Source organism: Homarus americanus, unplaced genomic scaffold (genome assembly GCF_018991925.1).
Source record: "Homarus americanus isolate GMGI-L3 unplaced genomic scaffold, GMGI_Hamer_2.0 scaffold27800, whole genome shotgun sequence".
Taxonomy (NCBI): Eukaryota; Metazoa; Arthropoda; class Malacostraca; order Decapoda; family Nephropidae; genus Homarus; species Homarus americanus.
Window position 1 is genome coordinate 27,995 of NW_024732120.1, and position 14,506 is coordinate 42,500.

General features: G+C 45.0%; 1 pseudogene; it reads right to left on the minus strand.

The window, feature by feature from the left end:
- Positions 1–510: 510 nt before the first annotated feature.
- On the minus strand, positions 511–668 carry LOC121868165 (annotated as a pseudogene).
- Positions 669–14,506: the final 13,838 nt, after the last annotated feature.

The following is a 14,506-nucleotide window of genomic DNA, read 5'->3' on the forward strand; positions in this document are numbered from 1 at the left end:
AGAGGGTGGAGGAGCGAGGAAGAGCACGGCGTCACCCAAGCATTCTCATCTCTCTGCCTGCACCACTACATGGTAGACTGCGGGCCCAGGCGCACTCATCAATTTAGGTTCCACTGCAATGCATGCCAAGCACTCTTTTCGAGGTGATAGACGAAATTCCGGCGGGCTTACTTAAAAGATATCCGACCCGGTTTCGTTTCCTCTTCGTGGGATGGAGTGCCTCTTAGAACATGTGCAGCATCAGCCATGAGCGGCCGACCCATTCGTGTCTCTGTGGACAGCAGGCAAAAGCGCCGCCTCCAGTTATTTGCGAGGCGACAACTGTCGCTTGTTGTGGTTGAATGTGGGTGCGCCAAGTCCATGGACTTGCTAGTGATAGGCTTGCTTGTTTTAAGGGCACGCCTCGCGCAAGGCGCGGGCGATTAAACCCCAAGGCGGAAGCTCGGTTCGGTTACCCGTGTCGGGAGACAGCAGGCACCGAACTCGCAGCAACCGATGGATGTATATTTCCGACCTCGAGAGTGGCGGCGACAAGCTCATATGGCTGCCGCCGCCGCAATATGCGTTCAACTTGTCGATGTATCTGGTATTCTTGCGATTCACATACCGACACGCAGTTTGCTGCGGTCTTCATCGACCCACGAGCCGAGTGATCCCCGTTAAGAGTTGTGTATTTGCCATTTGGTCTTTTTGACTAACCATCACAGGTCGAGTCTCAATGAAAGGGTTTGACAGACATAGCCCAAGTTTGTGGTTTGGGTTTGGCGGACGGCTTGTTGTTGTTTTTGACACTTGAATTTCACTCTTTTTGGGTCAAGAGGCTTATTCGCCGGTAGTAAGGAACGGACGGGCAGCCGTCCAAAGCCCCGTCCGTCCTCCTCCGGTCTTCGCGCTCTCGCCGAGTGTGGTCCACCTACAGCGTGGTGGTACCTATTTTGGTGCGGGGGCCGGGATTGTCCTCTTTCGCTGCTGGAGTTGCCAGAGCAGAGCCCGAGACCGCCAAATCAGGAGAGTAGTAGTAGTTAAGAGCGCCCGTTCTCTTTCTCTCTGTTAATGATCCTTCCGCAGGTTCACCTGGAAACCTTGTTACGACTTTTACTTCCTCTAAATGATCAAGTTTGGACATCTTTCCGTCAGCTCGAGGCGACGACCCCAGAAAACCCTCGCGGGCAACGGGCCGACAATCCAAGAGCGCCAGTCCGAAGGCCTCACTAAATCATTCAATCGGTAGTAGACGGGCGGTGTGTACAAAGGGCAGGGACGTAGTCAGCGCAAGCTGATGACTTGCACTTACTGGGAATTCCTCGTTCATGGGAAACAATTGCAAGCCCCAATCCCTATCAAGAAAGGCTTTGAACGGGTTACCCGCTCCTCTCGGAGGAAAACTCGTTGATCCCTTCAGTGTAGCGGCGGCCCAGAACATCTAAGGGCATCACAGACCTGTTATTGCTCAATCTCGTGCGGCTAGAATTGCCGCTTATCCCTCTAAGAAGAAGTTGCGAACTGGACACCATTTTCTGGAGATCCGTCGACTACTTAGTAGGCCAGAGTCTCGTTCGTTATCGGAATTAACCAGACAAATCGCTCCACCAACTAAGAACGGCCATGCACCACCACCCACCGAATCGAGAAAGAGCTCTCAATCTGTCAATCCTTCCGGTGTCTGGGCCTGGTGAGGTTTCCGTGTTGAGTCAAATTAAGGCTCCACTCCTGGTGGTGCCCTTCCGTCAATTCCTTTAAGTTTCAGCTTTGCAACCATATTTCCCCGGAACCCAAAGACTTTGGTTTCGGAAGCTGCCCGGGTCATGGGAATAACGCCGGATCGCTAGTTGGCATCGTTTATGGTTAGAACTAGGGCGGTATCTGATCGCCTTCGAACCTCTAACTTTCGTTCTTGATTAATGAAAACATCCTTGGCAAATGCTTGCAGTAGTTCGTCTTGCGACGGTCCAAGAATTTCACCTCTAGCGTCCAATACGAATGCCCCGCCTGTTCCGATTAGTCATTACCTCTGGTTCCGAAAACCAACAAAATAGAACCGAGGTCCTATTCCATTATTCCATGCATCACCATTCGGGCCATTCAAATAGCCTGCTCTGAGCACTCTAATTTTTTCAAAGTAAACTCTCCGGCCACTCGGACACTCGACAAAGAGCATCCCGGCGAGCCGGCGGCTGTTCGGGCGTGACAGTAAACACCGGGCGGTGCACCGTCAGTCCGGAACTGAGATCCAACTACGAGCTTTTTAACCGCAACTTTAATATACGCTATTGGAGCTGGAATTACCGCGGCTGCTGGCACCAGACTTGCCCTCCAATGGATACTGTTAAAGGATTTAAAGTGTACTCATTCCGATTGCGAGGCCTCGGATGAGACTCACATCGTTATTTTTCGTCACTACCTCCCGTGCGGGTGGGTAATTTGCGTGCCTGCTGCCTTCCTTAGATGTGGTAGCCGTTTCAGGCCTCTCCGGAATCGAACCCTGATTCCCGTTACCTTATAGCCATTGTAGGCGCATAACCTACAATCGAAAGCTGATAAGGCAGACACTTGAAAGAAGCGGCGCCGGTGCGGAGACCGTGTCAGCCCGAAGTTATTCAGATTCACCACAGGTGGGTTACGGACCGGGCCCGACCAGTTTTGAACTAATAAAAGCGCTCTTCCCTTGCGGTCAGAGACCAATTGCATGTATTAGCTCTAGAATTGCCACAGTTATCCAAGTAAGTGGGTTTACAGATCCAATGAAACATAGCTGATTTAATGAGCCATTCGCGGTTTCGCCTTAAATCGGCTTGTACTTACACATGCATGGCTTAATCTTTGAGACAAGCATATGACTACTGGCAGGATCAACCAGGTAGCTGCTGCTGTTGGCGGCGCCTATCACGGCGGCCAAAATAGTGAGATTGAGAGAGGCAGAAGACATTGGGCGAGGGACCGCACGTTGGCCTTAGAGAAATAGCAAACCAGATGATCAGATCTAACTGCACCTTCTCTTGCTATCCTCGGCCGGCAGCGCCACCGTGTGCCAATCTCCTCCCTTATCCGCCCTCTTTGCCCCAGCTCCAGCGGCAGCCGACATTGGGAGGACCGCGTTGGCGAATCTCCTCCCTTATCCGCTCCTCTTCTCTTTGCCCCAGCGAGGCAGAAGACATTGGGCGAGGACCGCACGTTGGCCTTAGAGAAATAGCAAACCAGATGATCAGATCAAACTGCACCTTCTGCTATGTGTGCCAATCTCCTCCCTTATCCTCTCCTCTTCTCTTTGCCCCAGCGAGGCAGACATTGGGCGAGGGACCGCACGTTGGCCTTAGAGAAATAGCAAACCAGATGATCAGATCAAACTGCACCTTCTCTTGCTATCCTCGGCGCCGGCAGCGTGTGCCAATCTCCTCCTTATCCGCCTCTCCTCTCCTCTTTACCCAGCTCCAGCGAGGCAGCCGACATTGGGCGAGGGACCCACGTTCCAATCTCCCTTCTCCTCTTCTCTTCTCTTTGCCGACATTGGCACATCTCCTCCTCTCTCTCTTTCTCTTACTGTTTGTGGGGACGTGGGCTCATGAGCGCCATCGTCGCCCAATATTGGTTAGGTTGTGTATTTCACGGGTGGGAACCGCCATCATCGTTGTTAGGTGATGGGGTAACCCAACGTGTGCTTTGACGAGTTTTGGCTGCTAAACTCTCTTTTTAGTATACTCGGCTCCCAGACTGCGCCCTGGTCGTGTTGAACCATGAGCGTTGTCTATGCACATTTAGGGTAGCCGTTTGCGCGTGGAATAGTGCAATGAATCTCGGTCAAGAGACGGTTGCGCTGCATTGAAGGCCGCACAGACGCGAAGACGGGTGATCAGCCAACGCAAGTCCGCTAAGTTGGGCAGACAGCAAGGCGAAGGGCCCGTTCCGGACTGAAAGGCCGCAGCATATGCTGTGACGGAAACTAGTAGGGTGGCGACGTGTGCGCCGAGAGAGAGAGAGGGTAAATAATGTCCAAACGGAAGAGACCTGGCAAGTGTAATTGATAGAGCGCGAGCCTACTCAATAAGCCCGCTCCTGCCATTCCTCTGATCCAATGAGACTAAAATCTCTCTCTCTCTCTTCTGCTCCAGCCATTGCAGGGCAGGGAAGCGACGGCAATTTTGGTTGTTGTTTTTGAAAGAGGCGCGCCGCTGGGGGCGGAAGATATTTCACACCGAATATGTGTGTGCACCCTCTCCCTTAATATAGTGAAATAGTGCAATCCAGCATACAAGGTCGGACGATAGGACATTCACCGGCACCTCGAGAGTGGATGTTGGGTAAGGTTAAAACGGACTGTTCGCAGACAGCCGAATAACCCGGTTCCGGACTAATTGGTGGATGCATCATGATGCTGCTGCTGCTGTCGCGAAACCGCAGTGGCGACGTGAGAGTAATAATGTTCAATAGGGAGAGCGACCTGGCTATGTAATTGATAGATCGAGCCTACTGCCCGCTCCACTGCCATTCCTCTGACCCAATGAGACTATTCTCTCTCGCTCTCCTTCTGCTCCAGCCATTGCAGGGCAGGGAGAGGAAATCGACAATTTTGGTTGTTGTTTTGAATGCCGCGTTTTTGCAGAGGCGCGAAGCGCTCCGCTGGGGGCGGAAGATATTTCACATCGAATATGTGTGAAGGCACCTCTCCCTTAATATAGTGAAATAGTGCAATCCAGCATACAAGAGCGGACGATAGGACAGTCACCGTACCGCACCTCGAGTGGAAGTTGTTTGATCGTTTGTTAGGCAAGGTTAAAACCTGACTGTTCGCGAACAGCCGAATAACCCGGTTCCGGACTTACAATAGACGCAACATCATGATGCTGCTGCTGTCGCGGAAACCGTGGTGGCGACGTGCGCCGAGAGAGTAATAATGTTCAATTGGGAGACAGACCTGGCTAGTGAAATTCATATCGCGCTCCACTGCCATTCCTCTGACCCCATGAGACTATTTTCTCTCTCTCTCTCTCTGCTGCTGCTGCTGCTGCTGCTCCAGCCATTGCAGGGCAGGGAAGGGAAAGCGGCAACTTTGGTTGTTGTTTTGAATGCCGCGCTTTGCCGAGAGGCGCTGGCGCTCCGCTGGGGGCGGAAGATATTCCACACCGAATAGGTGTGTGAAGGCACCCTCTCCCCTTAATATAGTGAAATAGTGCAATCCAGCATACAAGAGCGGACGATAGGACAGTCACCGTACCGCACCTCGAGAGTGGAAGTTGTTTGATCGTTTGTTAGGCAAGGTTAAAACCCGACTGTTCGCGAACAGCCGAATAACCCGGTTCCGGACTTACAATAGACGCAACATCATGATGCTGCTGCTGTCGCGGAAACCGTGGTGGCGACGTGCGCCGAGAGAGTAATAATGTTCAATTGGGAGACAGACCTGGCTAGTGAAATTCATAGATCGCGCCACTGCCATTCCTCTGACCCCATGAGACTATTTTCTCTCTCTCTTCTTCTGCTGCTGCTGCTCCAGCCATTGCAGGGCAGGGAAGGAAAGCGAAAACACCACGCAGATGGGTGTGTGAAGGCACCCTCTCCCTTAATATAGTGAAATAGTGCAATCCAGCATACAAGAGCGGACGATAGGACAGTCACCGTACCGCACCTCGAGAGTGGAAGTTGTTTGATCGTTTGTTAGGCAAGGTTAAAACCCGACTGTTCGCGAACAGCCGAATAACCCGGTTCCGGACTTACAATAGACGCAACATCATGATGCTGCTGCTGTCGCGAAACCGTGGTGGCGACGTGTGCGCCGAGAGAGTAATAATGTTCAATTGGGAGACAGACCTGGCTAGTGAAATTCATAGATCGCGCTCCACTGCCATTCCTCTGACCCCATGAGACTATTTTCTCTCTCTTCTTCTGCTGCTGCTCCAGCCATTGCAGGGCAGGGAAGGAAAGCGACGGCAATTTTGGTTGTTGTTTTGAATGCCGCGCTTTGCCGCAGAGGCGCGCTCCGCTGGGGCGGAAGATATTTCACACCGAATATGTGTGCGAAGGCACCCTCCCCTTAATATAGTGAAATAGTGCAATCGAACATATAAGGGCGGACGTTTTCATCACCGTCTCCCACTCGGTGTGTGCAGATTCTCGGATCATTTTGTAAAGTATGCTCGACCCCGATTGACTTTGAAGTTTCTGTAGTATGCTATCAAATCGACCCCGATTGACTTTGACTTCTCCCATTCGGGTGTGCAAGTTTCTGTAGTATGCTATCAAATCCCCGATTGACTTTGACGGTCTCCCATTCGGGTGTGCAAGTTTCTGTAGTATGCTATTAAATCGACCCCGATTGACTTTGACGGTCTCCCATTCGGGTGTGCAAGTTTCTGTAGTATGCTATTAAATCGACCCCGATTGACTTTCACTGTCTCCCATTCGGGTGTGTTTCCTTTGACTCACTGTCTCCCATTCGGGTGTGCAAGTTTCTGTAGTATGCTATCAAATCGACCCCCGATTGACTTTGACGGTCTCCCATTCTGTGCAAGTTTCTGTAGTATGCTATCAAATCGACCCCGATTGACTTTGACGGTCTCCCATTCGGGTGTGCAAGTTTCTGTAGTATGCTATTAAATCGACCCCCGATTGACTTTGACTGTCTCCCATTCGGTGTGCAAGTTCTCTGTAGTATGCTATCAAATCGACGATTGACTTTGACGGTCTCCCCATTGGTGTGCAAGTTCTCTGTAGTATGCTATCAAATCGACCCCGATTCACTTTGACGGTCTCCCATGCGGGTGTGGAACTTCTCTGGTATGTTGTATAATATGACCGAGGTGCCCCTACCCCTTACTATAGTGAAATAGTGCCATCCAGTGTACAAGGGCGGACGCTTTCATCACCGTCTCCCACTCGGTGTGTGCACATTCTCGATCATTTTGTATAGTATGCTATTAAATCGAATTCGGGTGTGCAAGTTTCTGTAGTATGCTATTAAATCGACCCCCGATTGACTTTGACTCCCATTCGGGTGTGCAAGTTTCCTATCAAATCGACTTGACTTTGACGGTCTCCCATTCAAGTTTCTGTAGTATGCTATCAAATCGACCCCGATTGACTTTGACGGTCTCCCATTCGGGTGCAAGTTTCTGTAGTATGCTATTAAATCGACCCCGATTGACTTTGACGGTCTCCCATTCGGTGTGCAAGTTTCTGTAGTATGCTATTAAATCGACCCCGATTGACTTTGACTGTCTCCCATTCGGTGTGCAAGTTTCTGTAGTATGCTATCAAATCGACCCCGATTGACTTTGACGGTCTCCCCATTCGGGTGTGCAAGTTTCTGTAGTATGCTATTAAATCGACCCCGATTGACTTTGACGGTCTCCCATTCGGGTGTGCAAGTTTCTGTAGTATGTATTAAATCGACCCGATTGACTTCTCCCATTCGGTGTGTTTCTGTAGTATGCTATCAAATCGACCCCCGATTGACTTTGACGGTCTCCCATTCGGTGTGCAAGTTTCTGTAGTATGCTATTAAATCGACCCCGATTGACTTTGACGGTCTCCCATTCGGGTGTGCAAGTTTCTGTAGTATGCTATTAAGATTGACTATTCAAGTTTCTCTATCAAATCGACCCATTGACGACGGTCTCCCATTCGGGTGTGCAAGTTTCTGTAGTATGCTATTAAATCGACCCCGATTGACTTTGACGGTCTCCCATTGGTGTGCAAGTTTCTGTAGTATGCTATTAAATCGACCCCGATTGACTTTGACATTCTGTGCAAGTTTCCATTAAATCGATTGGTCTCCCATTCGGTGTGCAAGTTTCTGTAGTATGCTATCAAATCGACCCCGATTGACTTTGACGGTCTCCCATTCGGTGTGCAAGTTTCTGTAGTATGCTATTAAATCGACCCCCGATTGACTTTGACGGTCTCCCATTCGGTGTGCAAGTTTCTGTGGTATGCTATCAAATCGATCCCCGATTGACCTCCCATTCGGTGTGCAAGTTTCTGTAGTATGCTATCAAATCGACCCCGATTGACTTTGACGGTATTCGGTGTGCAAGTTTCTGTAGTATGCTATTAAATCGACCCCCGATTGACTTTGACGGTCTCCCATTCGGGTGTGCAAGTTTCTGTGGTATGCTATCAAATCGATCCCCGATTGACTCTCCCATTCGGTGTGCAAGTTTCTGTAGTATGCTATTAAATCGACCCCGATTGACTTTGACGGTCTCCCATTCGGGTGTGCAAGTTTCTGTAGTATGCTATTAAATCGACCCCGATTGACTTTTGACGGTCTCCCATTCGGTGCAAGTTTCTGTAGTATGCTATTAAATCGACCCCGATTGACTTTGACGGTCTCCCATTCGGGTGTGCAAGTTTCTGTAGTATGCTATCAAATCGACCCCGATTGACTTTGACGGTCTCCCCATTCGGGTGTGCAAGTTTCTGTAGTATGCTATCAAATCGACCCCGATTGACTTTGACGGTCTCCCATTCGGGTGCAAGTTTCTCTCGTTGACTTTCTGCAGTTCTGGTGCATTTGAAGTATGAGTTGAGTTTAATGAAGTTGATTTCGTCATAGGCACGGTGCTGTGCTGTGCTGTGCCATCGACAACACCAATAAGGAAGGGCATCTATTTTACTTAGGCTAGCATACCTAAGTTAAAGCAAACTCCCTTGCCAATACAAGAAGGAAGAGGATTTCTTATAGTCTAATAAACAATTCATCATGACCAAATACAGTATCTAACACAGGGGTCCGGGGCGCAGCCCCGGTTAGCAACTAACCATTTGATTGCATTATCTCTGAGAATAGTTAGCAATTATCCATTTGATTGCATTATCCCAGGTTAAGGGGGTTGTGTGTGGTTCCATATCACCAGATTTATTAAAAACTCTACGTCAGGCTAAACAGTTTAGGCTAGATAGTACGATACGATACGAAGTCATTAGTTAAGAGGTGAAAGAAGATTATTAGGAATTGAAGAAAAGGTGGTGAAACTGAAATACAGTAGGAGTAGAAAGAATCTGGGCTCAACCAGATCGCTTCATCTTTCTTATTGGTGTTTTGTCTTTGTTCTGCTCCCTTGGGTCGTCAGACCTTTGTATTAATATTGGTTTATTTATATAATGCTGCTTATTATTATTATTTTTGTTATTGTTGGAGTTAGTGAGCCCGCCCAGGTCCTTGTGTTAGTTAAGTGTTAGTTGTGTTAGTCTAAAGGTACACTGTATGCCAGGTTCTTAGTGGAGCTGGTTGGTCACTCTCATCTTTATTCCTCTAGTAATGTTTTATGTAGAAATGTGTATATTGAGGCAGGAGGTGGTTCAATTACTTCTTCCTGTCTATATTATTTTTCCAGTTTTGATATGTTTCTGTGTTAAGTTCAGTCACTTTTTTCCAAATATTTACAGCTTTGTTGTGTATATCTACATTGATTGCTAAGAGGTTTGCCTCTCGTGTGTAGCTGTTCATTACTGATGTGGTCTGTATATTTTATGTTATATATAAATCTAAGGGCTATATTTTGTACTGTTTGTAACCTTTTAATGCACGTTTTACTAAGGGTGTTCAATGGGATAGGTGGGTAGTCCATAATTGATTTGACAAGGGCAATATATATCTTTCTCTTGTTATTAATGCTAAGGTTCTTAAAGCGTTTTATTTTTGATAATCTTATTCTTGCCTGTCGTTCTTTATCTTTTAAGTATGTTATATATCCTCTTTTTGTTAGTTTTAATCCAAGCATCCTGCCTTCAGTGTCGTATGGGTATAGTTCCTGGTCGACTATTACTGGACTTGTTTTAATCTTGGCTATTGGTATTATCTTGAATTTGTTCTTATTTGTCCTGATTTTCCATTTTTCTCAAAATCATTTATGTTTTATCCGCTCTTACCGTGTAGAGAGTGCATAAATTGAGTTGATTTTCCTGGTATGATACTATTTGAGTAATATCATCAGCAAACATTACATATTCACTAAAGGGGGTAGGTTGAGGTGTGTCTGAAGTATAAATTGTATATAGTGTTGGAGAAAGGCATCCTCCTTGAGGTACTCCACTCTCAAGATTAAACATAGTTCCTAAAAGTTTCCAATTTGAATTTGTGCTCTCCTATCATCTAAATAGTTACACAATATTCTTAGCATGTATTCGTTAAGTCCCAGTTTTAATATTTTATATTTCAAGCCTAAATGCCCAACTTTATCAAAAGCCTTAGAAACATCCCTTAAAATTATATTGATCTGGTTACCCTTGCTTTTTCTATTGCAATTATTTCCGTTATTATAGCTATTGCAGTTAGGGTATTTCTATTGGGCATAAATCCATGTTGTCTGTTGTTAGTTTTCCCATGTTGTGTTAAAAAGGCTATAAGTCTTGAATTTAATATTTTTTCCAATAGTTTCCCCCAGTAATTTCTAATAAAGATATTGGCCTGTAGTTTAATATTTCCTTATTGTCCTTACCCTCCTTCGGAATAAATATCATTTTAGCATATTTTAGTTTGTCTGGAAAGTAACCAGTTATTAAGCATGCGTTATAAATGTTTAATAGTGTATTTAAAATGTTTTCAGGTAGATTCATGATCATATTTCGTGTAATACCTGTGAGCCCAGGAGCTTTTTCCTTAAATTTCCTCAGACAGTGCATCATTTCTCCCATGGTTATTATTTGATTATTAGGTAATAAATTTACTTAGTCTATATATTGCCTTGGAATTTGATTCTATGTATTTGTCTTCCCATTTCTTCTTCTTCTATCCTTTCTTCGTGTTCACTATCAAAATCTTCATTTTTCCTCATCTGATATTTTAAAACTTTTACCCATTCCTTTTGAATGCTGACTCTTGTTCATTTTCCTCGTGCAATTTTGTTTCCATTTTGGTCTTTAATATGGTGTTTTGCTTGTGCCCCCTCATCTTGTTTATGGAAGTCAAAAATGTTTTTGTGTCTTTAGTCATGTCAGCCGCCATTATAATATCATTCCATTTTTTATTGTTTGCTTCCTTACATGCGTCTCTTAATTTTATCTGTAGTGCTATCTGTGTCGTATATAGTGTTACGAACCCCTCCACCCAGCACTACGAAGCACGCCATCTATTGTCCTGATCTACCTACCCAGCACCACGAGCAACGCCATCTAGGGACGAGACACGAGTATGACTCGTCTTAGTTACCACTCCGAGGTTTCCCTTCTCCCTATCCTGGTTGTTGCGTCACCTCAAATTCGAGGAGAGAGCACTTGGCTCTGGGAAGTGACCACAGGATCATCTATCCTCTAAACCTACGTACGTGCAGTGACTACCTACCGTCTTCTACAATACTCAGCCTTACTCGTCAGCCATCTCAGCTCCTCACTTAAGTACTAGTATCTCTTGTATTAATTTCCCCGTCCACTTGCTTCGAGATTTTTTATGTTTATTAATATGTATATACTGTTAATGTTTAGGTTAAGTTTGGTTAAGGGTAATTTATAAGCTGAATATTTTGTTAAGGGATTTATGGTACTCTATTATATACAACGAAAACTCGCATCCTTTGTCTACCCTTTTATAGTCCGATTGTCTTTGTTTTTTATTGTTGTTACCTGTTGGGATCTGGGTAGACGTATAACTATATTCTAAATCCCCAACTCGTAACAATAGCCATCTGTTACTGCCGTGTCTTTCCATATACCTGTTTATTTCATTGTAATAGGTCTGGATTAATTTAACTTCTTCTGGTAGTCTGTTGTTGGGTAATGTTCTAAAGTGTGAAGTAGGAGTGTGTTTGGTTATAGATGTTTTTTGCTGAGTGCAGTCTGTCCATTTCTGAGTCTATATCTTCTGTTGTTTTCCTTGTAGGTTAATCGAGTGGTGATTACTTAAGTCGTCTTTGAAGCTGTCCCAGTCTGTTTTACTCATTTTCAGTCTCTTTTTATTGGTATCTGTATGGGGCTTGTTGACAGTGTTAGTATAATTGGCAGATGGTCACTGCCTGTATTATATGGTAATTGAAAAAGGCTTTGTTGTTGGTAAAAATTTTGTCTGGTGTCGATTGTGTATTGTGATTTCTCCAGGTTGGAAAGTTAGGACCCAGATGATTGATTTTCCTAAATTTATTAATTGATTAAGGGCGTTTCCCACGACGTTATTATTTGTATTGTCAAAAATCCTATGTCTGGCGTTAAAGTCTCCTAAGATGTACATCGGATGACTATTGTTAGCCAATTTTAATAGGTCTTCTATAGGTAAGTAGTAGCAATAATTACGTCTCCTTGAGTTGTATTTATTTTTATTGCTAGAAATTCATCCTGAAGTCATCAATTAGTTTAAATTTTAAGTTTTTTTAACCGCTATCGCTACTCCGTCATTTTTCTCGCCCGATTTATTTCTTTGGTTTACATAATAGTTAAAGAGTTTTATGTTGTTGTTTTCTGTCTCACCGTGACTGTTTATTAGTATAATGTCAGGTCAATTTCGCGATATATATTACTTAGGTTAATTCTCTCGGTCTTCCAGTTTCTTACGTTGTGTTGTATTATTCTTAAAGTTCTTACTGTTTGTCTATTGTCCATTATTTCTTATACTTGGATTGTGGCAGTTGGAGTGGAGACCTATCATCCTGTTTCCCGCTTCTGACTCTTCTATACTCTGACGGGTCTACTATTTTAAAGTCTTTGGCCGTAATCTTTAGTTTGTCCGTAGTAATTAGTGACCAGACATAATCTTCACTTAGGATTTTTCTTGATATGTCCACTTGTATATCCCTCCTTCACAGTTTTTTACTATTGTCCCTCCTGTTGGTCTCGATGTTGGGATTCCATGTTTTGTTGTAGTGATAACTTTTAATCCAATTTCTTCAGCAGATTCAGGTTGTATATTGTGATCAGTTTCCATCTTATCTTCTCTCCTCCTACTCCTTTGTCTGTCCTTTTGTTATTTCTATCTTCTCTTGTCACTTCTAGTCATTTGTCTGGGATCTCTATCAGTCGCTTGTGTTCCTTGTGTATCAGCTGTTGCTCCTTGCTCAAACCTTTGTTCGTCTTGATGTAGTCTTTCTCTCAGTTCGCTTGCATATGTTGTCTGAAATAGTTTTTTCGGATTGTGGATTCTCTGGAAATATCATCTCTGGTAGGTTATTCAATTTAAACATTTTCCTTAATTCCTCATTGTATGATCCGGTGCAATGATATTGTGCAAATGTGCATGGATCATACTAATCATTACCTTATCATGTATTGGCTCACTTAGGTTTAATACTGTGGATTCTGGTCTATGAGCCTCTTGGACCGCTCTCTTTGCTATTTCGACGTATGTCGTATCCTTCTTGTCTTGTTCCTTTTCCTTGTTTCTTGTACTTTATCATGTGTTTTTTATTGGGCATGCCATTGCTAACGTCCTATGTCCTATGTATACATTCCCGTTTCTCTTACAGTTGAGACAGCCAACATGTGTATTCTTACATTCAGTGTAGGTATGGTCGTCGCCTGCACAATCTGAGCAGTACTTTTTTCTTTTTCCGGACAGTCTCTCGTTGTGTGTTCTTCATATTTGTAGCAGGAGAAGCAAGTTTGCAGACTGATGAATGTCTCCTTCTTTATTTGATGTGGTGTGACTGACATGTTGAATATTAGAAAGCCCTGTTGTAAAACTTTCTCAGCCATTGACACTTCTTCAAACATGAGTATAGTCCTTTATCTTAATGACTTCTTCAATCTTCATCCACCTATTTTGGCGTTCCAGTTCTTCTTTCAGGTCTTCCTCCCGATCTCTTGATCGACTTGACGAACAAAAACTGATCTTTTGCTTTTTGTTCTGGTGGCATGACAACAATAAGGCCTTCATTGTAAAATATATCTCTTGCTTCTTTTGAAAGGATTTTATCTGAATCAAAGTCATCTTTACAGATTACTTTAAAACCTTCATTGGTGCTGAATATTCTAGTTAGTGGGACTTGCAGTTTGTTGTAAGTGATTTCTGCCACTTTTCCCCTTCCAATAGAGTGTCCCTTATCTCTATGTTTTATTCTAATGCTAGTTGTCATCTTCTTGATTACATCTAATCCTACCTATAACACAGGGCTCCTGCCTGGGAGCAGTGACCCCGCCCCCCTCTTGGACGGGCGTCGGGCTCTGCACCCAGGTTACCTGTGACTATAGTAATATCTAAAAGTTGCCACCTACCGGTGACCCCGGACAAGGGGTGCCCTGCACTATCACAGGTTCCCTTGCCGGATCGATAAGTCCGCCTCCCGTTCAAAGAACGGAGTGCATGAGGGGATGAAAAAGGAAAGAAGAGGACTTAGAGAGTAGAAACAGCCTACCTACCACGCCACGTTCGGTCAGCCAATCAGAGCACCGCAGTAAACGTGCATGTATCACGCCACCGTGGGGCACCACTGATTGGCCAATCCAGGACGTAGACGCACGGGTAGTAGTCAAAATTTGGGTAGGCCAAATATTTGTTTTTCCAAAGTTGGAATTTCCGTACAATCTGTGATGGTAATTACACCGTCACTATGTTGAGTAAGTACAATCACTAGGATTGAGTGTCTTATCA